Below are 9,732 nucleotides of genomic sequence, written 5' to 3'. Positions count from 1 at the left end.
AAAAGACATAGGCAGTCATAAATTAAAGGCTGTGTAAATTCCAGAAAATGTACCCTAGTTTGTAGGCGCTATAACTTTTGCGCAAACCAATAAATATACACTTATTGACATTTTTTTTACCAAAGACATGTGGCCAAATACATTTTTGCCTAAATGTATGACTAAAATTGAGTTTATTGGATTTTTTTTAGAACAAAAAGTAGAAAATATCATTTTTTTTCAAAATTTTCGGTCTTTTTCCGTGTATAGCGCAAAAAATAAAAACGGCAGAGGTGATCAAATACCATCAAAAGAAAGCTCTATTTGTGGGAAGAAAAGGACGCAAATTTCGTTTGGGTACAGCATTGCATGACCGCGCAATTAGCAGTTAAAGCGACGCAGTGCCAAATTGGAAAAAGTGCTCTGGTCAGGAAGGGGGTAAATCCTTCCGGGGCTGAAGTGGTTAAGGAACCCAAAACTCCCACATTTTACGCTTTACCTAAACTACATAAGTCACTCACTCACCCCCCTGGCCGGCCCATTGTCTCTGGTTGCCAATGTCTTACGGAAAATGCTAGTGCCTTGATCAATAAATATTTAGCCCCTCATGTTACATCTTTGTCCTCATATGTGAAGGACACTATCCATCTCCTTTGTATTCTTGATGGCAAACATTTACCTCAAAAAGTTTGGCTAGTTGCTCTCGATGTTGAAAGCTTATATAACACCATCCCACACCACAAAGTTAGACTATATATATATATATATATATATATATATATATATATATATATATATATACAAGCCTGTATATATATTTATTAAATGAACTACAGCTGAGTGAGTCACCTGCCTGGCTGAAAGTGTCTTTGAACACACACTTAGGCAATGGCCTAGTCAGGTATAGGCTTGGCTGGAATACAATGCAGTGGATATATATTTTATGAACTGCAGCTCAGTGAGTCACCTGCCTAGCTGAAAGTGTCTTTGAACATGCACTCAGGCAATGGCCTAGTCAGGTATAGGCTTGACTAGACTATATATGTACAAGCCTGTATATATATATTAAATGCACTGCAGCTCAGTGAGTCACCTGCCTGGCTGAAGTATAAGCAACAGTACACCAGGAACAGTCTGCAGTGAAAGGAAGCTAAACTGTATACAGTATATATATATATATATATATATATATATATATATATATATATATATACACAAAGCCAGGATGTGTATATATATATATATATATATATATATATATATATATACTAAATACACTGCAGCTAGCTGTCTCGCCCACCTGCCTGAAGTATATTAGCGACAGTACACCAGGAACAGTCTGCAGTGAGATGAAGCTAAACTGTATACAGTGTATATATAAATTACCGTATTTATCGGCGTATAACACGCACCGGCGTATAACACGCACCCCAATTTAGGAGGGAATTTTAAGGAAGAAAAAACTTTTAGGAGGGAAGTTGAAGGAAAAAAAAACTTACATTTAAACGCCCATCATTGCAGCCTTCTCAGTGCAGCCATGTCAGTGCAGCCTTGTCAGTGCAGCCTTGTCAGTGCAGCCATGTCAGTGCAGCCTTCCCCAGTGCAGCCTTCCCCAGTGCAGCCTTCCCCAGTGCAGCCTTCCCCAGTGCAGCCTTGTCAGTGCAGACTTCCCCAGTGCAGCCTTGTCAGTGCAGACTTCCCCAGTGCAGCCTTGTCAGTGCAGCCTTGTCAGTGCAGCCATGTCAGTGCAGCCTTCCCCAGTGCAGCCTTCCCCAGTGCAGCCTTGTCAGTGCAGACTTCCCGAGTGCAGCCTTGTCAGTGCAGACTTCCCCAGTGCAGCCTTGTCAGTGCAGACTTCCCCAGTGAAGACTTCCCCAGTGCAGACTTCCCCAGTGCAGACTTGTCAGTGCAGACTTCCCCAGTGCAGCTTTCCCCAGTGCAGCTTTCCCCAGTGCAGCTTTCCCAGTGCAGCCTTCCCCAGTGCAGCCTTCCCCAGTAATCCCAGCCATTCTGGGCTTCAAAATCGCCGATCGCAATTTGAAAATGGCGCCGCCGGCGCCGAAATACACAGAGCCGGTCCTCGGCTCTTTCCGGCAGCTGTCGTTCACTTTCGGCGCCACTCGTAGTCCCGAGCGGAGCTATCCGAACCTAGCCGAGTAGGTTCAGATAGCTCCGCTCGGGACTACGAGTGGAGCCGAAAATGAACGACAGCCGCCGGAAAGAGCCGAGGACCGGCTCTGTGTATTTCGGCGCCGGCGGCGCCATTTTCAAATCGCGGTCGGCGATTTTGAAAATGTGACAGGTCGGGATCGCAGGGGATCGGCGTATAACACGCACCTGCGATTTTCCCCTGGTTTTAAGGGGAAAAAAGTGCGTGTTATACGCCGATAAATAAAGTATATATATATATATACACAAAGCCGGGATGCATATATATACTAAATACACTGCAGCTAACTGTCTCGCCTGCCTGCCTGAAGTATATTAGCAACAGTACACCAGCAATGAAATGACACTCTCTCTGTCTCTCTCTGAACAAATGCCACCAACACACTACACGAGACTGATGTGCGGGCGGCCTTATATAGTGTGGGGCATGTACTTAACCCCCTGAGCCATAACTGGCCACGGGCACCCTGCCTGTGGCCAATTATGGCTCTTTTCGTTGACAAGGCTGTGATTAGCCAAAGCATGCAGGTCATAGTGCATTAAATTAGTAAAGGGTAACAATCAGCGTAAACACATAAAAAGAATCAGAAATTGCAAGCTGAACACTACAGGTAATCACATATGCCTGAGAGGCAACAAAAATATAACAGGATAAGTGCAGCACAAAAATATATGAATATGTTAATCGAAAAGAAATTGAATATGTTCCCCAAAAGTCTATCAAAAAAGATCCATATGAACTTCAAACGACAGGAATCGGTCATGCATACTGATAAGAAATATTTAAAGAATTACAAGTGATATCAACATTTGCCTTGTTCCTTATATGCTTTTTTCTAGCTAAAATGGCGCTGACTTATTGTTTATGCAATCTGCTTAGTTCCGACCAACACCTACAACAATATTTAAAGAACTAGCAAAAGTTTACCATATTAGGGCATATTGTGTAAAGGACACTGTTTTTGACAATAAAGCTGACGATGCACCATGAGTCACCAGTGTGCCTTAGCCAATGGTAGCTTGCCAAATACTGTTATAAAATGACATGTGTAAAGGGTTCCTGTATGACTCTGCACGGGACTCCTTGCTGTGAGAGTTCATCCCTATGTATATACATTTTAATAAATCTGTCCTCTAATCAACATGACCGGAGTTGACTGATCAGTGAGAGAATGGAATTTTACCAACATCATGGTCCTTTCGAGCCGGAAGTAAGGATTAGGTGGTGGATCGAACGGTTCCGTCCAAAATATTGGTGAGTATCAGACTCCCTCTCGCCGAGACCTAGGTCCTCCCACTCAAGTTAAGTGGTAAAAAGAGGCTGGTCGGTTCCGGGATCCACACCTGACTTCTACTCCTGGACTTCTGATCCAGTCCTCCGAGTCTGTGAAAGGTAAGACAGATTTTTTTCTTTTCTCTTCTTTTCTTTTCTCTTCTACTTGAGGTGATTTGGGTTTTTATTAAGTATTCCGGCACTGTAAGTTGATTAAGTGACACAGGGGCCGAAGACAGAGGCACTTGGGGACGTTGCCTATGGTAAATAGACGTAGCCCGCTGTCTAAGACAGATTAAAAAAATTTAAGGTACCGAAAGATGATAGATGATTGATAATTGTTGTGAATAGTGACTACAGGTAATATGGATAGATTACAGAGAGTCACAGTGGCCATTTCAGGTTTTTTTCTAACTGAGTGGTGGTTATCAGCCCATAGATCGATCGTTTTTCTCTTTTTCTCTCGAGAGTAATATTTCCTGCACTGTTCCTTTTGCTGAATTTGTTAAATCATGAGACTAACTCTCGCTCTTTCCTCCTCATGTTTAACATTACTGCTAACTTTGTGTGGGGAGTCTTATATTTTTTTGCTTTACTGTGATCCAAGGGTTGCTAGTCTGGTGGTTTACAGGTTGATAAAAGGCCTGCTTTATGATCTGTCTGGCTGCAAACTTGTGGTTAAAAAAAAAAAAAAAAATGGACTCACTCACTCCTCCCCCCCCCCCAGGGACACCTAAGTGCACTTCCTCTTTTGTGTGTGTGTAAAAAAAAAAAAAATTCTGATCAGAACGTTAAGAATACTGTTTGTTTTGACCAACTGTACTTTGTAGTAAATAAGGTAAGGGTATAAGTTGTTTCATATGTGTGTGTGTGTGTGTGTGTGTGTACGTGTATGTATATATATATATATATATAATGTTTATTTCCTATTTGGAGAGTTTGGACTTTGTTTGCTGTTTTATATAGATTCTGGCAAAGTTCGAGAGTAGAATTACCAGTCTTGTATTCTAAACTCAAGGAAAAAAAAACAGACGTGGGGAATAGTTTCCCCATTAGAAGGAGATAAGAAATGTATGCATAGCAAATAACCAAAATCTGTTAAATATTGTGCTAAGTGGGAAAGGAAGTTGGGATTGAATGGTAAACTAACTGTGAAAGGGTGTCAGGAGTTGGTGGATAAGCTTAAATTGTTAGGATCCAATGAAAAAAAAAAAAAGTAAAAGATTAGAAATGGCGGAATAAGGAGAACAAAAAAAAAAAAGAGAAATGCCAAGCCCAACTGCCCCTAGTGGACAAAGAGACAGACAAAACGGTCAGCCCCTAACTATGACTGTTTTTAAACCATGGACTGAGAGTGACGTGCAGAAGGCTACTGAGCATATTAAACATCCTAAGTTTGGGGCCCCAGAAATCATTGAAAATATGGAAGGTCTGAGGAACAGTTATAGGCTAAACGGGGTCGAAGTGGAAAGGGCCTTAAGGAGGGTTCTAGGATCAGATTGGGCATCAGTAAAGGGAAATTGGGACCCCTGTGTAGCCACAGTGCCCCCTCAACAAAGAGGGGAACCACTGGCCCTTGATAGCAAAGATTTGACAGACAGATTGACTGCCTTCTATCAGAGATGCAATCTCCGATGGGTATAACAAACTGACTGGCAAAAGATTAATATGACTGTAAAGGAAGACAAGGAAAGTGTCAGTGATTATCTAAATAAACTACGAGAAGTTTTTAAAGTGTTCTCTGGGCTCCCCAAAGCTGAGGATGTGAATAGTGCATATCAACAACAGCTAAAGATAGCTTTTGTTAATGGATTAAAACAGGATCATAAGGATTACATTGTTAAAAACTTGGTTACTTACTGAACTGCATCAGTTTTAGATGTTTTGCAATATGTTAATCATTCTGAGAAGTATTTGAAAGTGATGGAAAAAACAATGTGAAAGTAAAGGTTTTTGTGCAAGGTGATGAAGGAGATACCCCCTTAAGAAGGAAGCAGAGGAGGGTATAGCCCCTGCAATAGAATGGTACAGGATTTACAAGCTATTAACCAGGCAGTTATACCAAGGGCATAAGGTAAATAAAACTAAACTCCAGTTGTGGCAACAGCAGGTCAAATACTTAGGGTATAATATCTCAAAAGAAGGTCGACACCTGGATGAGGAGAGAATTTGAGCCCTCCACCAGGTGCCGAAGCCAGAAACAAAGAAACAAATTATGTTTTTTTGGGGGCATGACAAATTTTTGTAGAGCTTGGATTTCTGGGTATTCAATACTGACCGCGCCCCGTTGGTCCATAAATTTGAGTCCAGCACGACACCTTTCCTGTATGACAATACTTTTAACACAACCTCACTTAACAATACAGAGATGTACTACATTAAACCCATCCACACTAATACCACTTCCTACTGATGGTCATAAACATGACTGTACTGCTGCCACCGCTGAAAAGGTACTGCCATGAAGTGATTGGAAAGTACCGTTATCTAACCCTGACATGACACTTTTTGTTGATGGCTCCAGTACGAAAAATCCAGATGGCACAAGTGTAACTGGATATGCAAAAGTGACACATGACAGAACAGGAAATCATAGAGATAGATCATACAGTCCTTACTGATATACAGCAGAATATATCCCCTGGGGAGAAACAATATTGGAAAACAAAAGGTTGCACAATAATAGATAACATCTACACATCACTTGAAGGAAAGCTGGTATTGTCAAAATCCTTATTTAGGTATGCAGCAGTATTGACACATGGAGTAACTCATGTGTCAAACAGGGGGATGACTGAGATGTTAAATAAGGTATGTACAGCCTATGGCTTCACAAACTACTAAAAAAAAACCTTTTTGTTCTCAATGCATTATATGTGCAAGACACAATGCTCAGGGAGGCATAAGACCACAGAAAGGGAAGTTCCCCACACCGCAATATCCATTCCAACACATTTGCATGGATTTTATTGAATTAGACAAATCTGAAAAGGAAGAAATATTGTTTGGAAATCATTGATGCATTGACCACATGGGTAGAGATATAGTGCTGACACCTTAACAGTATTCAAAGCCTTACTAAAAGATATAATTTCATGATTTGGGATACCAGAGAAGATTTATAGCGATAATGGTCCACATTTTGTAAATCAGACTATAAAACATCTAACAGAAGTGATGGGTATAGAAGTAAAAGAACGACTGTGCATATCACCCTCAGTCAGCAGGGCTCGTAGAAAGACATAATGGGATATTAAAGAGAAAGCTAAAAAAGGCTATGGAAGAGACAGGGAAAAATTGGATGTACTGTCTCCCACTAGCTATTTGAAGCATGCACAACACCCTCACTAAAGAGGGGCTGAGTCCATTTGAAATGATGTATGGTAGACCTTATAAAATACCTTTATTACCAAATGAAACCCACACAGAGGAAGGGGAGAGAACCTTAGCAGAATACATGTCAAGGTTATTAAAACAGAAACAAATTAACCAAGAGTGTTCCATTCCAGAAGGAGAGCCCATAGGAGAAGACAAAGTACAAATCGGGTGCTCATCAAGGTGATCAAAAAGAAGCATTGGCACTCCCCTAAGTGGGACGGGCCATATCAAGTACTCCTTACTATCTGGATTCACCAACCCCACTGTAAAAAGGTAAATATAGGCAGAGTAGGGACAGAAAGACTGAAGGAGGGGGAAAGTCCAAATACAAAGGGAGGCAGATAAAAGGTCTGCTTGTCTCAACCTTGGTGAAGAAAAGGCCCTATCTAGGCCCCCCTCACTTCAGATAGGATGGTAGGGATTTTGTTCCTCGTGGGAGTATTGGTGACTCTAGGAGAGGCCTCTATATGGGGAGGTAGGAGACACGGGAGGATAGTGGAACCAATCAATTGGGAAGAGACAGAAAGAGCATTGAACCTCACCTTTGTTGAAGGAACCACCAGTACTATACAGGTGGATTTCTGCCAGATGACAGATTGTGGAGATAAGGTAGAAGCAAGTAAACTGACCTGGGCAGATAAATACGTGTGCTACCTGGCTGGAACTACCGGGTGTACTACTTGGGATTCAGTCATGTGGACAATTGCAGCCCAGGATTGGGGATATGAGATCCCAGCAGCAGGAGATTTAAAGAATAGATTAACCATAACTAAAGCGGCCCACTCTCCCTGTACAGAATCAAAGAATTGCAATATATTATTGATTTCCCTGAAGGACCTAAAACTAGAAGATCAGAGGTTATATCGTATAGGAGCTTGGATATCAGGAACTGACCCTTTGGGAAAATTCTTTCTTGAAGTCAAACCAAAGAATGAGACAAACAAGAAGAAATAATTAGATAATGAGGACCGACTTAAAGTAGAGGTATTAGGATCTACAGTGAGATTCACCAATCTCACAGCGGAAGAAGCTATAACATTAGAAACAGGATACCAGGATAAGAATGAATGGCTTGAATGGTTAATATATACTGCTAACACCCTTAAAAAAGAGAACTGCTTGGTCTGTGCAGGGGCCAGACCCCAGCTGGCTACAGTGCCTTTTCCCTTAAATAACAATACAGATCCAGATGGTTTAGAGTGTATGCTAAAGCTAAAAAAAAAAAAAAAACATACAAACCTGACACCAACACTCCCTGTCACACATTAAGTTTATTGTTTCCCCAGGTTCAGAGACCTCGGATACCCCCTGCTGTCACGGCATACCCTGGCAACTTTGCTTGCTTTGCACTTCCGGGGAATGAGAGTGGCAAAGATTTGGGGTCTTTACCAGATGACTACTGCATGGAGAGGATTAACAAAATAGTAAAGGGAGAGGGTGACAACTGGGTTGAGCACGACACCCAGAGGGCGGACGTCTGGTGGTTATGCGAAGACAAGAGGCTCAAAGCGAGCATCCCAGCCAATTCCCGAGGGGATTGTGCCCTGGTACAGCTGGCAATGCCTCTGCGCTTACTGTCAGAGTCCCCTTGGAAGACGGGTCACCGGAGGAGCAGAAGGTACACCTCTCCTGCGGGGTCTTTTGACCCCCAGATCTATATAGATGAGATTGGGGTTCCGCGTGGAGTGCCGAGCAAGTTCAAAGCTAGGAATCAAGTGGCAGCTGGATTTGAGTCTCTTCTCTGGTGGGTGACAGTAAACAAAAATGTTGACTGGATTAACTATATATATATTATAACCAACAAAGGTTTGTAAACTACACCAGGGATGCAGTTAAGAGATTGACAGAGCAATTAGCCCCTACCTCTCTGACAGCATGGCAGAATAGGATGGCATTAGATATGGTCCTAGCAGAAAGAGGAGGGGTCTGTAAAATGTTTGGCGGTATGTGTTGCACCTTTATTCCTAACAATACAGCTCATGGAGGAACCGTAACTAGAGCCCTCGAAGGATTGAAAGCTTTATCGAATGAATTAGCGGAAAACTCAGGTACTGATGATCCATTCACAAATTGGCTTGAAGGTTGGTTTGGGAAATGGACTGGACTTGCCAAGGTCAAGGATTTGCTAAGGTCTGAAAACCCAGTTGTGGAACTGACCTGCAATGAAGTAATAAATCGAGGAAGCAAATATAGATATCAGAGGAGGGAATGATAAGAAATATTTAAAGAATTACAAGTGATATCAACATTTGCCTTGTTCCTTATATGCTTTTTTCTAGCTAAAATGGCGCTGACTTATTGTTTATGCAATCTGCTTAGTTCCGACCAACACCTACAACAATATTTAAAGAACTAGCAAAAGTTTACCATATTAGGGCATATTGTGTAAAGGACACTGTTTTTGACAATAAAGCTGACGATGCACCATGAGTCACCAGTGTGCCTTAGCCAATGGTAGCTTGCCAAATACTGTTATAAAATGACATGTGTAAAGGGTTCCTGTATGACTCTGCACGGGACTCCTTGCTGTGAGAGTTCATCCCTATGTATATACATTTGTAATAAATCTGTCTTCTAATCAACATGACCGGAGTTGACTGATCAGTGAGAGAATGGAATTTTACCAACACATACAATATCCAATTGCGCTTACCAGAGATAGTGGACCTCTGCAAAGCAGGGGTCAAACTCACATGTATCCCCACAGGGATGATGGTATTCCTGGTTGTGTCACTGGAGGAGATCACTGTGGTATGGAAACCCAGATATCCAGAGGAATGAGACAACCTTCCAACAGGGAAAAACCAAGGCTGTAGACCACCAGATTGGAGATGTAAGAAAAGCCGCTCCACGAAATGTAAAAAATAATAAAGGATACCATCTAAGAGTAATCCATCTTTTTATTATAAAGTCCAATATTACACTATAAAAAC

The 9,732-nt window shown here is 41.7% G+C and overlaps 1 long non-coding RNA gene across 1 annotated transcript; it reads left to right on the top strand.

Annotated features, from left to right (window-relative positions):
• Positions 1-2,924: 2,924 nt before the first annotated feature.
• On the top strand, positions 2,925-9,381 carry LOC141140334 (uncharacterized). Its single transcript, XR_012243926.1, has 2 exons — positions 2,925-3,541; positions 6,931-9,381. It is a non-coding gene; the product is annotated as an uncharacterized lncRNA (long non-coding RNA).
• Positions 9,382-9,732: the final 351 nt, after the last annotated feature.

Source organism: Aquarana catesbeiana, linkage group LG04 (assembly GCF_042186555.1).
Source record: "Aquarana catesbeiana isolate 2022-GZ linkage group LG04, ASM4218655v1, whole genome shotgun sequence".
Taxonomy (NCBI): domain Eukaryota; kingdom Metazoa; phylum Chordata; class Amphibia; order Anura; family Ranidae; genus Aquarana; species Aquarana catesbeiana.
Note: the sequence above shows the minus strand (reverse complement) of the source record. Positions and strands in the feature narration are given on the sequence as shown.